The sequence below is a fragment of the Trachemys scripta genome, chromosome 2 (genome assembly GCF_013100865.1).
Source record: "Trachemys scripta elegans isolate TJP31775 chromosome 2, CAS_Tse_1.0, whole genome shotgun sequence".
Taxonomy (NCBI): Eukaryota; Metazoa; Chordata; order Testudines; family Emydidae; genus Trachemys; species Trachemys scripta.
Window position 1 is genome coordinate 138,436,452 of NC_048299.1, and position 15,815 is coordinate 138,452,266.

The 15,815-nt window shown below is 41.5% G+C and overlaps 1 protein-coding gene across 1 annotated transcript in view; it reads right to left on the reverse strand.

The window, feature by feature from the left end:
• The window catches only part of CDH10 (cadherin 10), a 153,859-nt gene that overhangs the window by 110,146 nt on the left and 27,898 nt on the right, over positions 1-15,815 (reverse strand).

Below are 15,815 nucleotides of genomic sequence, written 5' to 3' on the forward strand. Positions count from 1 at the left end.
GGGCCCGGCGGGGGGGCGGGGCGGGGGGCGGGCGGGGCGGGGGGGGCGGGGGGTGCTGGGCGGGGGGCGGGCCCCGAGCCGCCCCAGGCTGGAAATGCCGGGGGGGGGGGCCAGCCTGGGCCGCGCCTCCTCCCCCCACACCCCCCCCTTACCTGATTCAGGCTTCCCGCGAATTAAATGTTCGCGGGAAGCAGGGGAGGGGGTGGAGACTTTGGGAGGGGGCGGAGTTGGGGCAGGGGCGTGGGCGGGGCTGGGGGCGTGGGCGGGGCCCCGGGGAGTGTCCTCCATTTGGAGGCACAAAATATGGTAACCCTATCATACAGCAGTCAAAATGTCAAGGTGGCAGTTTTCTGCATATACCCTGATTTGTACAATACCCCAGTTTAACTGAGAGGGAGTTCCTCAAGAATGATGACTGTGTGTGCATGATGTTTATCATTTACTAAAAACTGTGACTGCTGTACTCAGTGACAGTTCTCTTCAGACATTGTAGAATTCCCCACTATAACTGCTCTAAAAGTTTTGTTTCATCCTGATCCCAGAAGCTAAACTTCACCTAGTCTCTGCTAAGCAGCTTCTACCATCTCTATATATCTTAGCTATATGGCCCCCAATACCACAGTAATAATATAGTGTCTGAGAACCTATTAATCTTTAATGTATTTATCTTCTCTTCCACACCTCATCCCTGTGAGTATGGAAGTACTGTCATCCTTAAAACAGATGGGGGAACTGAGACAAAAGAGGCTGTAATTTCCCCAAAGTCACACAGGAAGTCTGTGGTAGAGCAGTGAATTCAACTCTAATTTCCCAAGTGCCTGGTTACTGGCCTACCCACAGTATCTTCCTTCATCTAGTCTCTGCTAGAATCTAGCCACAGTTTGAAAATGCCACAAAGTTGGTGAGCTGTGATTAAATTTGTGTCAGCCAAGTGATACCACTCAACTGCCTAGGAAAAGCCTGAGTTTGTGGTTCAGGTGCCAAGAATTCTATTATCTTTCTCTATAAACATGCAAGTAGTAAGGTAGCACATCACATGCAGCATGCAACAAACACTGCAGAGTAACCAACAAATCCGTGACATAGAAAGAATTTCACTACATTCTGTCTACCTTCCTCAGTCTGTGATCTGATACAGTGGCTGGATACATCAAAGTCAGATTCTAAGTCACACAGTAGTTGCAATTAAGGCTGCCAGTTTAAAAAAGCACCATGGGGAGGTAAACCATGTCAAAACAGTGGTGCACCTGGGTAGTTATTAATAATTACTATTTACATTCACACATAGGCCAGTATTCTTGGCATGACTTAGGCCTAAGCCTTTACAACATGTAAAATAGAAGATACTGTTTGCATTTCATACAGTTTGAGTAACTACAACAGCTAACTAGCTATGCTTATCCACAAATTCTTACTAACTTGTGAAGTAATTTTCCTTTCACTTGTTTCATGTTTTATGCTTATAAATTTATAGTAGAGATATAATTGATCAAACTATACTGTTTGATACTGTATCATAAGGTATAGTGTTACTGAATAAAGAAATGCAAAAGATGTCCACTGAGATATATAAAATATATAAGGAAATTTAAGCTATTTAAGGGCATTCTATAACGGATTTCTTCAATGTCTGAGTTAGTTTGGTTGCCTAGGCAAGCTGACCACAAACAACCTGAACAAAGTATTGCTAATAGTTCATACCATGCTGTTTATTTTAAATAGAAATGTGATCAATAAGAGTTTATGTACAGACGCTCCCTGACTTACGCAAGCGTTCCATTCCAGAACGCCTTACGTAACTCAAATTTTGCATAAGTCAGAAACGTATACCCAACAATTACGCAAAAAAACAAAAACAAAAAAACCCTCCTATTTCTAGCTTACGGAACTTTTTCCGTAAGTGCAGATTTGCCAAAGTCAGGTTTGCGTAACCTGGGAAGTGTCTGTGTATATATTTTTTTATATATATATATATATATATAAAAAAACCAAAGTTAACTGCTGACACATCCTGGGCATCTTCTACTTCGTCCACATCACTAATGAAGAGGTCCGCAATATCATCACACAATGCGCTGGGTCATATGAAGACCTCCTGATGACCGTGAAGAAGCGCAAGCTGAAGTGGTTCGTCCATGTAGCAAGATCATCTGGCCTATCCAAGATCATCCTCCAAGGGACAGTACAGGGGAAGAGAAGAAGAGGTAGACAGAAGAGATGGATTGACAACATAAAAGAGTGGACAGGAATGGTCTTCACAGAGATTCAAGCACTGACACACAATCACCATGGGGTGAAGACAATTGGTTGACTGCTCATCAGTTATGGTGCCCCAACGACCAATCTGGTTATGGGAGTGATGATGATGATGATGATAACAAAGATATATAGAAGTTATTTACTTTGTATTAAAGAAGCTGAAACAGTCAAATAGTGTGTTGCAATGTGAAGTGTAACTCTTTAAAGTGACAGGTTTCAGGGTAGCAGCCGTGTTAGTCTGTATCCTCAAAAAGAACAGGAGTACTTGTGGCACCTTAGAGACTAACAAATTTGTTAGTCTCTAAGATGCCACAAGTACTCCTGTTCTTTAAAGTGAACCAGCCAAATATTTTAAGGCCTAAAAGATCATAAAGCCTGATTAACTGCGATTGGCAGTTGCATGGATTATTTTGCATATGAAATGATACTATTAACCTTATCATTGAGGTATAGGTGATAATCTAGTAAGGAGGTATATAGAACTACTTTGTCTTATTTCAGTAATTATACTCTATTGGAATATAGATGGAACAAATAAAGAATCAAGTGACTGCATAGTGCTGTATGATGAACTACAAAATGAGGACAGAAGCATTATGAAATGTGAAGAAACTTCATGTAAAGTCTCTGTTCTAACTTCAAAATGGACATTTCTGTAGACAGCTAAGAGTAGTGGGGAAAAGAGCTTGGAGTCATGCAAAATTGGCCACAGAACCATATTGCAAAAGGTCATGTGGAAAGTAACTTGGGAAGTAGGTTACACACTGGAGCTAAGCTAGCAGATATTCAATGTCTGGCACAATGTATCATATACAAACTGAGATGCCGCAAGATTTTTTGCACAAAGATAGTAGAAGACATATAAAGTTATTTGTTTTTTCACCAAATGATAAGGGATATGCAACTTTTATCCTGGTTGGACATTTCAAATTTTCACCAGAAGCGCATGAGTCCCTTTTTGATTCAACCACATAAACTCTGGCAAGAAGAGGAACTGGGCTGTGCCACCCAACTGAAAACATATAGTGACCTGTAATTTTCAACACATTGGTTCCTGAAGCCTAAACAACTGGACGAGAGACTGAGAGTGGGACTGTCATCAGCTGGCTAGCGAGAGCATCCTCTGTTTGTCAACAACCGAAGTCTTGCTATGACATGCAATCTATTAACTAATTTTTTTTTTTTAATTCCATCTAGGGAAACTTCTATGAAATACAGACAAAAACCACTACCTTGAGTGAATCAATTCTTTATCTGAAGAAATCAGCGATTGCAACTGTGAAACTCACTTGGAAAACCCACCTTCATGTCAGTTCCAACTGATAAAAAATACTTTCATTGTTTACCCTAGTTTTGACTTGGTTATGAACTAGGAATGCATCTTAGAAAGTACATACCTGAATAAAAAACCTCTGAGTGATTAAAATGTATGATCATGTGTATTCCACTAACACGTTTAATCATAGTTACCTAGAAGTTATAAGTAGACATCTTTGAGGCTAGAGAAACTCACTACACTAATTAGGCCTACTACTCTTTGTAATAGAAAACTATGCTCCCCTACAGCAAAAGTTCACTGCAAGAAACCCTAAACCCTGAGCACTTCAAAGATTTCATCTTAAAAATCACATGGATTTTGTGATCAAGAGAATTTCTGGAATCTGAGAGAAAAAGAGGAAAAAGCTTTGAATTGGCTTGTAAGCTAAAGATTTTACCAAGGAACCTTTGGATAAAGAGCTTACAGAAGTGGAAAAACTCTGGAGAAATTAGAATAGTGTCAAAATTATTACCTGCATATTTTGTTTTTCATTTGATGTGTGATAATCTTACATGTATAAGTAGCAAAGCTTGGCTATGAATATAACATCAGCAAGGTCATTTTGCTGAATTGACATTTTTCAATAATTAAATAACTTGTCTAAATGTATAAATTCTCCTTTAGTTGAACTGACACAAGCAGTCCCGTAATTCCACTGACATAGAAATCTGACTGGAAGTAAATAAAGATCTATATTTACAGCTCCATATTGCCATGTTTTGGTTAATAAAACTAAAAATCATAATAATTCTCCAGTCTGTACTTTACATAAGGAACACAGAGCAAAAGAACAGTGAGAAACCTAGTAGAAATAATTCACTAATTAAATTACTTAACGGGATTGTGAGTTTCATAACCTATCTGGTAGAATGACCCTTGGGGCAGTTTGCAGACTTTTGGATTCTTGTGTGGTGTGCTGGAGCAGAATGATTCTGCGCAAGACAGAGCCCTTCAGAGGGTAGAAAGTTATCTTTAAGATAAGTCTGTTGTGTCTGCCTAACTGGAGTCACTGTTTAATGGGCAGCACAACAGTGAGTGGTGGACAGAGCTTCACCTTTATTTGTGGCTTTAAGCTGTTTGCCATCTAGCACTATACTGCGTGGGGGTATCAAACACACAGGAGCTTTGAGGTAGGTCTACACAGCCCATGGCAGCAAACCACCCAGCCAGGGTCAATAGATTCGGGCTCATGCTACCATGCTACAAATAGTAGTGTAGGCAGTGCTTTGAAGTTGTGACTCAGGCTGCAGGTCAGGCTGTGAAGCCTAGGGAAGAGTATGGCCGTCTTGAAACATCTAGGACCTGATTTTCTTAAGTGTTGAGCATAAGTGATTTCTATTTACTTCAACGGGAATCCTGGGTGCTCAATATCTCTGAAATTCAGAGCTTGTGTATATCTGTGTGTCTGAGTTTTGGCACCCAAAAATTGAGGCATCTTACATTTTTTGACATGCACATTTTGGCCATATGCAGAATTCTCTCTTTTATTTCATTTCAGTGACTTGAAGTGTAGCACCAAAGCAAACTGTTTTCCCAACATAGTGTATTATGAACACACCCCACTGGCAGAATATTTCTTTTCTTTTGATGCCACTATTTAAGTGTCCTTCGCTTGCTTTGCCAGAACTATGTGGGGTATTGTCTGCACAGTATGCAAACACATTTCTCTGGAATGAAATGCAGCGCCTTTTCTTTCTTGCCATTCTGTAGGCAACAGATTTTGAGGCCTCACTGTCATTTGCAGATAATCCAAGAAGTTTCACATACAATTTCTGTATTGGAGATATGTCAGACAATAAAAGTATTTTTTCTACTCTTACTGGAAACATCTGGTGCATTAGAAAATGGATGACAGAACTGTGAGTTATAGGTTAGGATTTCCTTGGAGACAGAAGTTACCATTTATTTTCTTGTTGCTGCTTTTATTTGACCACAGCTGTAACTGGCAACCGTGTTTTCAATTAAGGAACACAGTGAATTTGCTGGCGATATTCCATAGCTGGTGCTGAACTGAATGTTACTTAAAGCTAGCTTCTGCCGAGGTTTGTTCAGCCTTTTTCTCTTTCTGACAACAACAAAAAGAGGAGGCGCTTTCTCTTGTATTTTATTTGTTCTCCATTATTTTTCATTCAATGCTGATATTTTCCTACCTTTGTAATATACATTATTCACACTATCATGACCCTAGAGCAGTGCTTCTCAAAATCGGGCCACCGCTTGTTCAGGGAAAGCCCCTGGCGGTCCGGGCCGGTTTGTTTACCGGCCACATCTGCAGGTTCGGCTGATCGCGGCTGCCACTGGTTGGGTTCGCCGCTCCAGGCCAATGGGGGCTGCGGGAAATGGTGCAGGCCGAGGGATGTGCTGGCCGCCCTTCCCGCAGCCCCGATTGGCCTGGAGCGGCGAATCGCGGCCAGTGGGAACTACAATCGGCCGAACCTGCGGACGCGGCAGATAAACAAACTGGCCTGGACTGCCAGGGGCTTCCCTGAACAAGTGGCGGACCAGCTTTGAGAAGCACTGCCCTAGAGGATACTACATTACACATTATCCATTTTGCTGAATAACCATCCTTGTGGCTGCAAAGCTGTGAAAGAAATGTATCCAGTCAGCTTTTAATTTTATCAGTCTTTTAGCCTTCTATCAAGGAGGGCTTATTCAATAACTGTTTATTACTGTCTTAAGAGCAGTGGCACTGTTTTCCTGATTCCAAGTACCTTTCACCAACTCTAAGATTATCACATACTTTTAGGCTAAATGTTTTACTTTGGCAGTCCCACAAATAACTCATAAAAAGAGATCAGACTAATTTAATTTCACAATGTATCTTCTTCTTCAATGCTTAGCCGAACGGTCGGCTATGGTGATCATTCACCATTTAGTCCATTCAGGTACCGATGCAAAGGCTTCTTGAGCCAAGAGTCCAACATCGGAACAGACTTGATGAACCCGTTAATAGAGGGTCTGCCTCTGGGCCCCTGCCACACTTCGGTTGGTGGGAATTTTATTCCAGATAAAATCCCACCTTCAGGGAGTGCTGTGTAAGTATGTTAGGTTAAGGTAGTTATAATAAAAATGTTACCACCAGAAATTTTGAAATTCTTTTACTGTTTTGCAGTTATAAGTTTCATAGCATTCCTTATTTTTATGTTAATGTCAATAAAAAAATTATCAATTTGGTATTGTCCTCAGTGTACGTGTTCTTGCCAAGCACCCCTAAAATCCTCTCGCAATATAGAACTCTCTGAGTTCTTAAACTTTGTAGTCTAAATTGAATAAAAACCTGTAAATCTTCTGGTCGAATGTGATCAGTGGTGAGCCATCAAAACTAACCCATCAAATTCAGGTCAACAAACGACCCTGCCACCAGACTTCTGGGCTGTGGTGGTCCTGCCTCTTCCCCTCCCTATTGGGAGTGGGCTTTTGCAGGAAGTTTTTGCTTATTTATTTTGCACCATGCAGATACCTGGGCAGCTGAGGAGGCGGTATGAGCTACTCAGCTTCCCAGGTCCCTTGGACTCCCCAGGGTGATTACTGATGAACCCAGGAAGCTGAGTAGCAGATACCGCCTCCTCAGCCACCCGGGAACCTGCATGGTGCATATAAAAGCTCAGGATTCTCTGCCTGGCTGCTCCTCTCCAGCACTCTCCATCCCCATCTCTGGAGGTCCCCACCAGCGCTCACCGGTTCCTCCCCTCCTCCCCACTCAGCCTCCTTCCCACTCGGCCCCCCTGCCGCTGCTTGCTGGTCCCTCCTCCCTCCTTCCCACCCCACTTGGCCCCCTGCTGCCACTCACCGGTCCCTGCTCTGGTAGGAGGAGGAATGCATCAAGTGGCGGCACGGGGCTGAGCAAGGAGAAGAGAGGAGGGACCCTACATGGCGAGGGGTGGCCGAGAGGGGAGGGGGGAAGGAGAGTAGGAATGCACATGACAAGCAGAGAGGGGGTCAAGAGGGAAAGGGTGGGAGAGGAGGGACCAGCAAGCAGCGGCGGGGGGGGGCGAGCGGGGAGGAAGGAACAATGAGTGGTGGTGGGGGAAAGAGGGACCGGTGATTGGGGAAGAGGCTGAGCAGGGTGGGTGTGCAGGGTGGGCGGGGCCATGACCAAAAGAGGCAGTGCAGGGAGCTAGTCTCCCGAGGGGAAGCTTTACCTGCTGCCCATGTCACCCACGTTGTCTCTCTGAAAGAGTCAATAACAATTGAAACCCCAACAGAGTCGTCAAGATTTAGAACTGGCTGAAAAACTGGATACATTTTTTGTGACATTTTAATCCTGTTTTTCTTGGAAACATCAACATTCAGAAAATTTTGACAAGCTCTGGTCAACACCTCTCTCAAATAAGGAAATCCACTGTCTCCCCAAAACATGCCATAACCGGGCCAGTAACTAAGGAATTATTGTTTGACACAACCCACTTCATGTTTATATATCGACTACAGGGCAGTATCTAACCTCTCATTCCTGAGCAACTTAAAGCAAGCACAATCTCTTCCACGCTGTTCCATGAATAATTTGTTGCATCCATTAGGTCAGTGCATGTGGTGGACCTAAGTGGGGGTTGCGGGGGAGAACAGAGCTTAGCATTCAAGTCCTTTCTTTGTAACTTGCTTTACAGGAGGAACACTACTAAGCATCCCCATAAGCATGGGGATGGCTGTTGTGGGAGGACTTTGTGTAAATGCACAGGAGGAAGGTTACTGGAGGCACCTCCCTTTACATATGCAGTCCCAAAAAGACAATCAGAATCCAGCCCCAAGGGCAGAAGGGTGATGTAGGAGTAAACACTACTAACAGGAGAACTTAAGAAACCGTAAGTTAAACTAGGCAGTCTCCTGTTAGGTGCTTTTCCTGCTACATCCCTCTGCCTCCTTGTATGCCAATTTATACCCATAGCCCCTCACACTGACTTGTTAGTAAATTAACAGTGGATTGATGAATTAACCATACATGGATATGCATGGTTCCATATTTTTAAAATATATTGGCTTCTAGAGGATATAATGATTTCATAGATTCATAGATTCATAGATTATAGGACTGGAAGGGACCTCGAGAGGTCATCGAGTCCAGTCCCCTGCCCGCATGGCAGGACCAAATACTGCCTAGACCATCTCTAATAGACATTTATCTAACCTACTCTTAAATATCTCCAGAGACGGAGATTCCACCACCTCCCTAGGCAATTTGTTCCAGTGTTTAACCACCCTGACAGTTAGGAACTTTTTCCTAATGTCCAATCTAGACCTCCCTTGCTGCAGTTTAAACCCATTGTTTCTGGTTCTATCCTTAGAGGCTAAGGTGAACAAGTTCTCTCCCTCCTCCTTATGACACCCTTTTATATACCTGAAAACTGCTATCATGTCCCCTCTCAGTCTTCTCTTTTCCAAACTAAACAAACCCAATTCTTTCAGCCTTCCTTCATAGGTCATGTTCTCAAGACCTTTAATCATTCTTGTTGCTCTTCTTTGGACCCTTTCCAATTTCTCCACATCTTTTTTAAAATGCGGCGCCCAGAACTGGACACAATACTCCAGCTGAGGCCTAACCAGAGCAGAGTAGAGCGGAAGAATGACTTCTCGTGTCTTGCTCACAACACACCTGTTAATGCATCCCAGAATCATGTTTGCTTTTTTTTGCAACAGCATCACACTGTTGACTCATATTTAGCTTGTGGTCCACTATAACCCCTAGATCCCTTTCTGCCGTACTCCTTCCTAGACAGTCTTTTCCCATTCTGTATGTGTGAAATTGATTTTTCCTTCCTAAGTGGAGCACTTTGCATTTGTCTTTGTTAAACTTCATCCTGTTTAACTCAGGATGATAATAGCCATCCCTCCATTGCCTATTGTTCTTTTCCTTCTCTCTGTTATTTCTTTGCCCTCTTGGTAGTATACTTTTGAAAAGGGGTTTAGGAATTGAATGACTCTGAAATCATTAAAGTTTTGTTACAGCGTATGGGTCTAGAATCTGATCTCCATTACAACAATGGAAGTCTGGAGTGACTCCACTGGCTGAAATGGAGCTATTGCAGATTTTCAGCAGTGTAGTTCAGAGCACAAGCTGATATATAGCATCAACCTAGAGAAAAAGGGAGTGTGTGTGTGTGTGTGCATACACACACACACACACACACACACATAGCATGTGTCATTATCAAAGCGCTGTACAAAACATTAGACAATCCACACAACAGCCCTAAGGCATATGAGTACTATCATATTTATGAAATTATTAGGGCTGTCAAGCAATTAAAACAATTGATCACGATTAATGGTGCGATTAAAAATTTAATTGTGATTAACCGTGTGATTAATCGCACTGTTAAACAATAGAACACCATTTATTTAAATATTTTTGGATGTTTTCTGCATTTTCAAATATATTGATTACAATTACAACACAGAACACAAAGTGTACAGTGCTCACTTTATATTTATTTTTATTATAAATATTTGTGCTATAAAATAATATTTTTCAATTCACCTCATGCAAGTACTGTAATACAATCTCTTTGATGAAATTTGAACTTACAAATGTAGAATTATGTACAAAAAATAACTGCATTCAAAAATAAAACCATGTAAAACTTTAGAGCCTACAAGTCCACTCAGTCCTACTTCTTGTTCACTCAGTCACTCGGATAAACAAGTTTGTTTACATTTGGAGGAGATAATGCTGCCCATTTCTTGGTTATAATGTCACCTGAAAGTGAGAACAGGTGTTCACATGGCAGTGTTATAGCCAGCTTCACAAGCTATTTGCATGCCAGATGCATTAAAAATTCATATGACCCTTCATGCTTCAACTGCCATTCCAAAGAACATGTGTCCATGCTAATGAGGGGTTCAGCTCGATAACTATCCAAAGTAGTGCAGATGGATGGATGCATGTTCACTTTCATAATCTGAGTAAGTTGCCACCAGCAGAAGGTTGATTTTGTTTTTTGGTGGTTCGGGTTCTGTAGTTTCCACATCGTATTGCTGCTCTTTTAAGACTTCTGCAAGGATGCTCCACACCTCATCTCTCTCAGTTTTTGGAAGGCACTTCAGATTGTTAAACCTTGGGTCGAGTGCTGTAGCTATCTTTCGAAATCTCACATTGGTACCTTCTTTGTGTTTTGTCAAATGTGCAGTGAACGTGTTCTTAAAACAAACAACATGTGATGGGTCATCATCCGAAACTGCTATAACATGAAATATATGGCAGAATGCGGGTAAAACAGAGCAGGATACATACTAATCTCCCCCAAGGAATTCAGTCATAAATGTAATTACCACATTTTTTTTAACGAGCGTCATTAGCATGGAAGCATGTCCTCTGGAATGTTGACCGAAGCATGAAGGAGCATATGAATGTTTAGCATATCTGGCACGTAAATACCTTGCAATGCTGGCTACAAAAGTGCCATGCAAAAGCCTGCTCTCACTTTCAGGTGACATTGTAAATAAGAAGCCAGCAGCATTATCTCCTGTAAATGTAAACAAACTTGTTTGTCTTGTGACTGACTGAACAAGAAGTAGGACTGAGTGGACTTGTAGGCTCTAAAGTTTTACATTGTTTTGTTTTTGAGTGCAGTTACATAACATAAAAAAATCTACATTTGTAAGTTGCAGTTTCACGATAAAGAGATTGCACTATAGTACCTGTATGAGGTGAATTGAAAAATACTATTTCTTTTATCATATTTACAGTGCAAATATTTGTAATAAAAATAATACTATAAAGTGAGCACTGTATACTTTGTAGTCTGCATTGTAATTGAAATCAATATATTTGAAAATGTAGAAAAAACATCCAAAAATATTTAACAAATTTCAATTGGTATTCTATTGTTTAACTGTGCGATTAAAATTGTGATTAATTGCTATTAATTTTTTAATCACAATTAATTTTTGAGTTAATTGCGTGAGTGAACGACGATTAATTGATAGCCATAGAAATTATATATCAAAGCACCCAGCAACTGCAAGTTGTTTCCTTGCCTCTGAACTTTTCCACTTGCAAACTCTTGGTACATCCCTAGAAATAACTATTTGAGAAGAATGACAGTATGACTAAACAATAATGAACCAAACAGCATGTTCAGAACACAGAGGAGGGTTACCTGAAATGTGAGCAGATTGAGAAGAATGGAATTAATGCCAGGAGACTACTGTTCTTTAGGAATCTCTCTATACATGACACAAGTTACTGCATCTACAAGGGAATTCACAAGACACTGCTGACAGGTAAGAAGGTCACCAACTTGGCTGTTGTCATTAGAAAGAAACAGAGGCCAGCACTGATGGGAAGAAAGGGCATTAGAAAACCACTAATCGCAATAAGTCATTCATAAAAGAACCCTCTTGTCCAAATATATCAACTATACTTGTATCCTTCTACTCCTGTGATTGGAAAATAGTCTCTCTACCAGGGCCGAACTTATGGATGGGCAACGTGTGCGACCACCCTGGGCGTCATGGCCGAGGGAGGAGGGTTGTCATGATCAAGAGACTGCAGAAAAGCCGAGCCCACCCAGGAGGAGCGGGGAGAGGATAAAGGAGGCTGCGGGACAGGAGCTAGGTGCTCACAGATATCCCCTCTACGCCCTCCCGGCAGCATGACATCTGCAACACTGCCGCCGCTCCACCGGCTGCTGCTTTGCCTGCTGAGTGGCTGCTCGGGGAGCAGTACTTAAAGGGTGCCAAAGAAAGCTTGTCCAGGGCACCATTTTCTCTAAGTCCAGCCCTGCTCTGTACTCGGATACTCTCCCCACCATATTCCCTGAACTTCTGCTTTTCCAATTACTGTTTTACCCAAAAGACTGCTGTTTCTTTGCAGCACATTGCTGTGCTCTGACACTAACCTAAACATTCAACTGTGACACAAGTTACACTGGTGTTGCTTATAGTAGGAGTGCCCCTGAACAGCTTCTGCCCATCCCCTTTGTGTGTCTTTTTAGTAGGGCTCTCTCTCTCTCTCTCAAAGAACTCTCTTATACAGTTTGAGAACAGAAAAGGGCAATTTCCATAAAAATGGGAATGGGGCATTGCATAAGCAGACAGCAACAGCCTGATATGATCACACAGCATGAACAGAGAATTAAAAATGTCAAATATCCAAAGGAGAACTCACTACTATATTCACAAAACCTATCTGCTAAATAATTACCAGTAATTAAGTTACTGGGGCAAATTTTCTGCTGATGTGAACACATTCAGGTCCCTGGACTTCAAAAATTTACTCATTTCCACCAGCAGAGAATCTGGCCCTTCATCTGTTTGCAAATTATTTAAAATATGAAAAAAAGGGCCCAACCCAGCAAATAAGTTGCGTGCAGCTCTAGAGATGACTAGGGCAAGGGTCCTTACACTTTTTCCACAATGTGAGTCAACTCTCAATAGAGTGTCTTGTGAACCAACCCCGATGCCCATTTGTGAGCTTGTGATCACCGTGCCCAATCATAACAAAATAACAACCCTGTGCCAACTACATCAATTATTTATATTGGAAATTAATTAGAAAATAAAAAAAATAATTAGAAAATATATAATGTTGTGGGTTGGGCAAAACATCATTGAAGCTCATGGGTGTAATTACCGCCCATCATATAAGATGGCTGTAAGAAACAATTAAGCTCCCTTTTGAAGCATGAGTGTCTCCTACCCCAAACCCAGGGTCTTTGTACACTGGAACTGGTGGTTTAATTTCCAGTTTGGATAGACATACCTGCATAAACTTTACTCGAGCTAACACACTAAAACTAGAAGTGTAGCCACACTGTCACAAGCAGCAGGAGGTGCTAGCCACCCAGGTACATACCTGAGGTTTCAGACAGGATTGTATCTGGGGCAGCTAGCCCATCCCACCAATGTGGCTGCACTTCTGTTGTTAATGTGCTACCTCAGACCTAGCATGGGCATTTCTACTCAAGCTGGAAATTACACCTCCTGTGCTATACCCACAGATGCATCACCACCCACATCAAAGGCACATGGAAGTCTGCTTAGGAATTTGAACTATGTGGGACAGGCGCTTGTCTGGGTATTGTTGTTAGCAGAGATGTGAGGGGGGTGAGAGAAGCAGAAGAAACACCATAGAAACAGGCCCAGAAGAAGCAGAAAGCCAGACACAGCCAGAACAAGCACTGAGAGCATGGCCCTAAGAAAAACCTATACAGAGAGCTTTTGGGTTGAGCGATGACTGAAAGTGGCATGGAGCTGAGAACAGTTTGAGTTTTTCTGTGTTCAGGGAAACCGGGCTTTTTACATCCTTTGTAAATAAACAGCTCTGCATCAAAGATACCTGACTCCATCAACAATGTTGCCTCCTAATGAAAACAACCTGCAGGGCACCAAACTTTGGCTAACCCTAGGTCAAAAGGGGGTAACAAATACTTCTAGCTATCTTAATTCAATTTAGAAGACAGAACATAGTAAAAGAGCCAACATGCTGGGACCAGCAATCTTTGAATAGACCACAGACTGGGAACTGCTAATAGAAGTCTTTTAACCCAGTTTCAACATAAAATGAATATAATATCATATACTTGTTTCCAAATCTGCCCCAGGGGTTAAGCAGAATTTGAAAAACTAAATACCTATTTGTATAATGTTTAGTCAGAGTTCAGTTTGCTAGGTTTTATTTTAAGTTGTCACTTTAGACTTCTGGGTTTTGAGAAATACCTTTAAATATTACTGGCAAAAGGAAATATAGCCCCAAGGGCTGAACATACAATGGTTAATGTTTACATACACTGTGTATTGAAAGGGAAGGCAAATGGAATGATTCTAAGTACGTAGAACAGTTGCTGTCTGAAACGGTAAAAAATGATAACATAAAAGCAGTAGTAGCATCACTATTAAGGATGGCTCGTCTCCCATGTAATGTCTGATATTCTGAGTTTGATATTGCACCTCAGCCATTTCAAATCCCATTCAGCTCAAACTTGCTATGTAACTTATCATCAAATGTTCAATTTTATGTTTCCAAAGGGGGAAAAAAAGGGGTGATAATAGTAGTTGAATTTTACTTTTTTTAAAACACAGTGACCATTAACTACTGATTTTTGCTAAACTAATCTACTCGTCCGTTCTCTGTCCACCATCAAATTCTTCTCTCTCCACCATTATTTATTTTAAAAAATGTATCAAAATTATTATTGTCATTCTTATTTAAAATATATTGAGCTGCAGAAGGGTATAATGGATAGAGGCAGTGAACCAGACTCAGGAGAGTTGGTTTCTATTCCTGGCTCAGCCATTGACCTGCTGTGTTGACTTTAAGCAAATCACTTCACCTCTCTGTGCATCTGGATCCACCTTCTGCCTTTATTCATGTTGTCTATTTAGTTGGTAAGCTCTTCAGATCAGAGAGGGTCTCTCACTCTGTGTTTGTACAATGTCTAGGACAATGGGGCTGTTAGTACCTCATACAAACAGTAATAATCCATTTTTTATGTCTAGGTTTATTGCAAAGGTCCAAAAGTGCAGCTGCTTTTGTGGAGAGAAATACCAATTGTTTAATATTACGTGCTGCAACACCATACAACAGTTTAGGACAGACAGGAATAAAAACCCTATTCAGAGGAAACAGCAGGAGAATTTTAGGCAGAGAGCAGGAACAACTCAAACAGTTCTGCCAAACCAGCAGCAATAGGATGTACTCGGCTCCAGTGGCCCCAAGAAATTATACATAGATGATTTTGCTCATGTTCCAGTGCTGCATGATATTGACTACATACAACTTCATCCTGGCTGACAGCTCTATTGGGATTGCACCAATTATGTGCATGTTTGATTACCTATTTTCTAACCCTTTTAGCACTTACAGGACTTGCCTCCAGCCTCCCTCCCTGCCCCTCCATCCTTCCCCAGCCCACACACACACATTCTGTTCCCCTCTGCCACTCACAATTTTCATAACATAGCAGTTTAGGTTAGATGGAGGGAGAAGGTGACAGACTGAATTTTGGGTTTGAAATGTATGCCCCATTTGTATGCATTTGCTAGGGACCCCAACTTTATTTATACAGGTCCTGACTAACAAAATATAAATAACCAAGGTAGTATTTGGCAAGAAAACCAAGTAAAATCTCTGTTTTTGTGATATTGTCTTTAACAATCCCAAAAGGTCATTGTACCTTGCTTTTACATTTCATTTGAAAAATAACACCTACAACAGCACAACTCCTCCTGATAGAATGTTGGACGACTGGTTCAGTTCTGATTCAGAAGGAAAAGGGCCACTTACTGAATCAACACC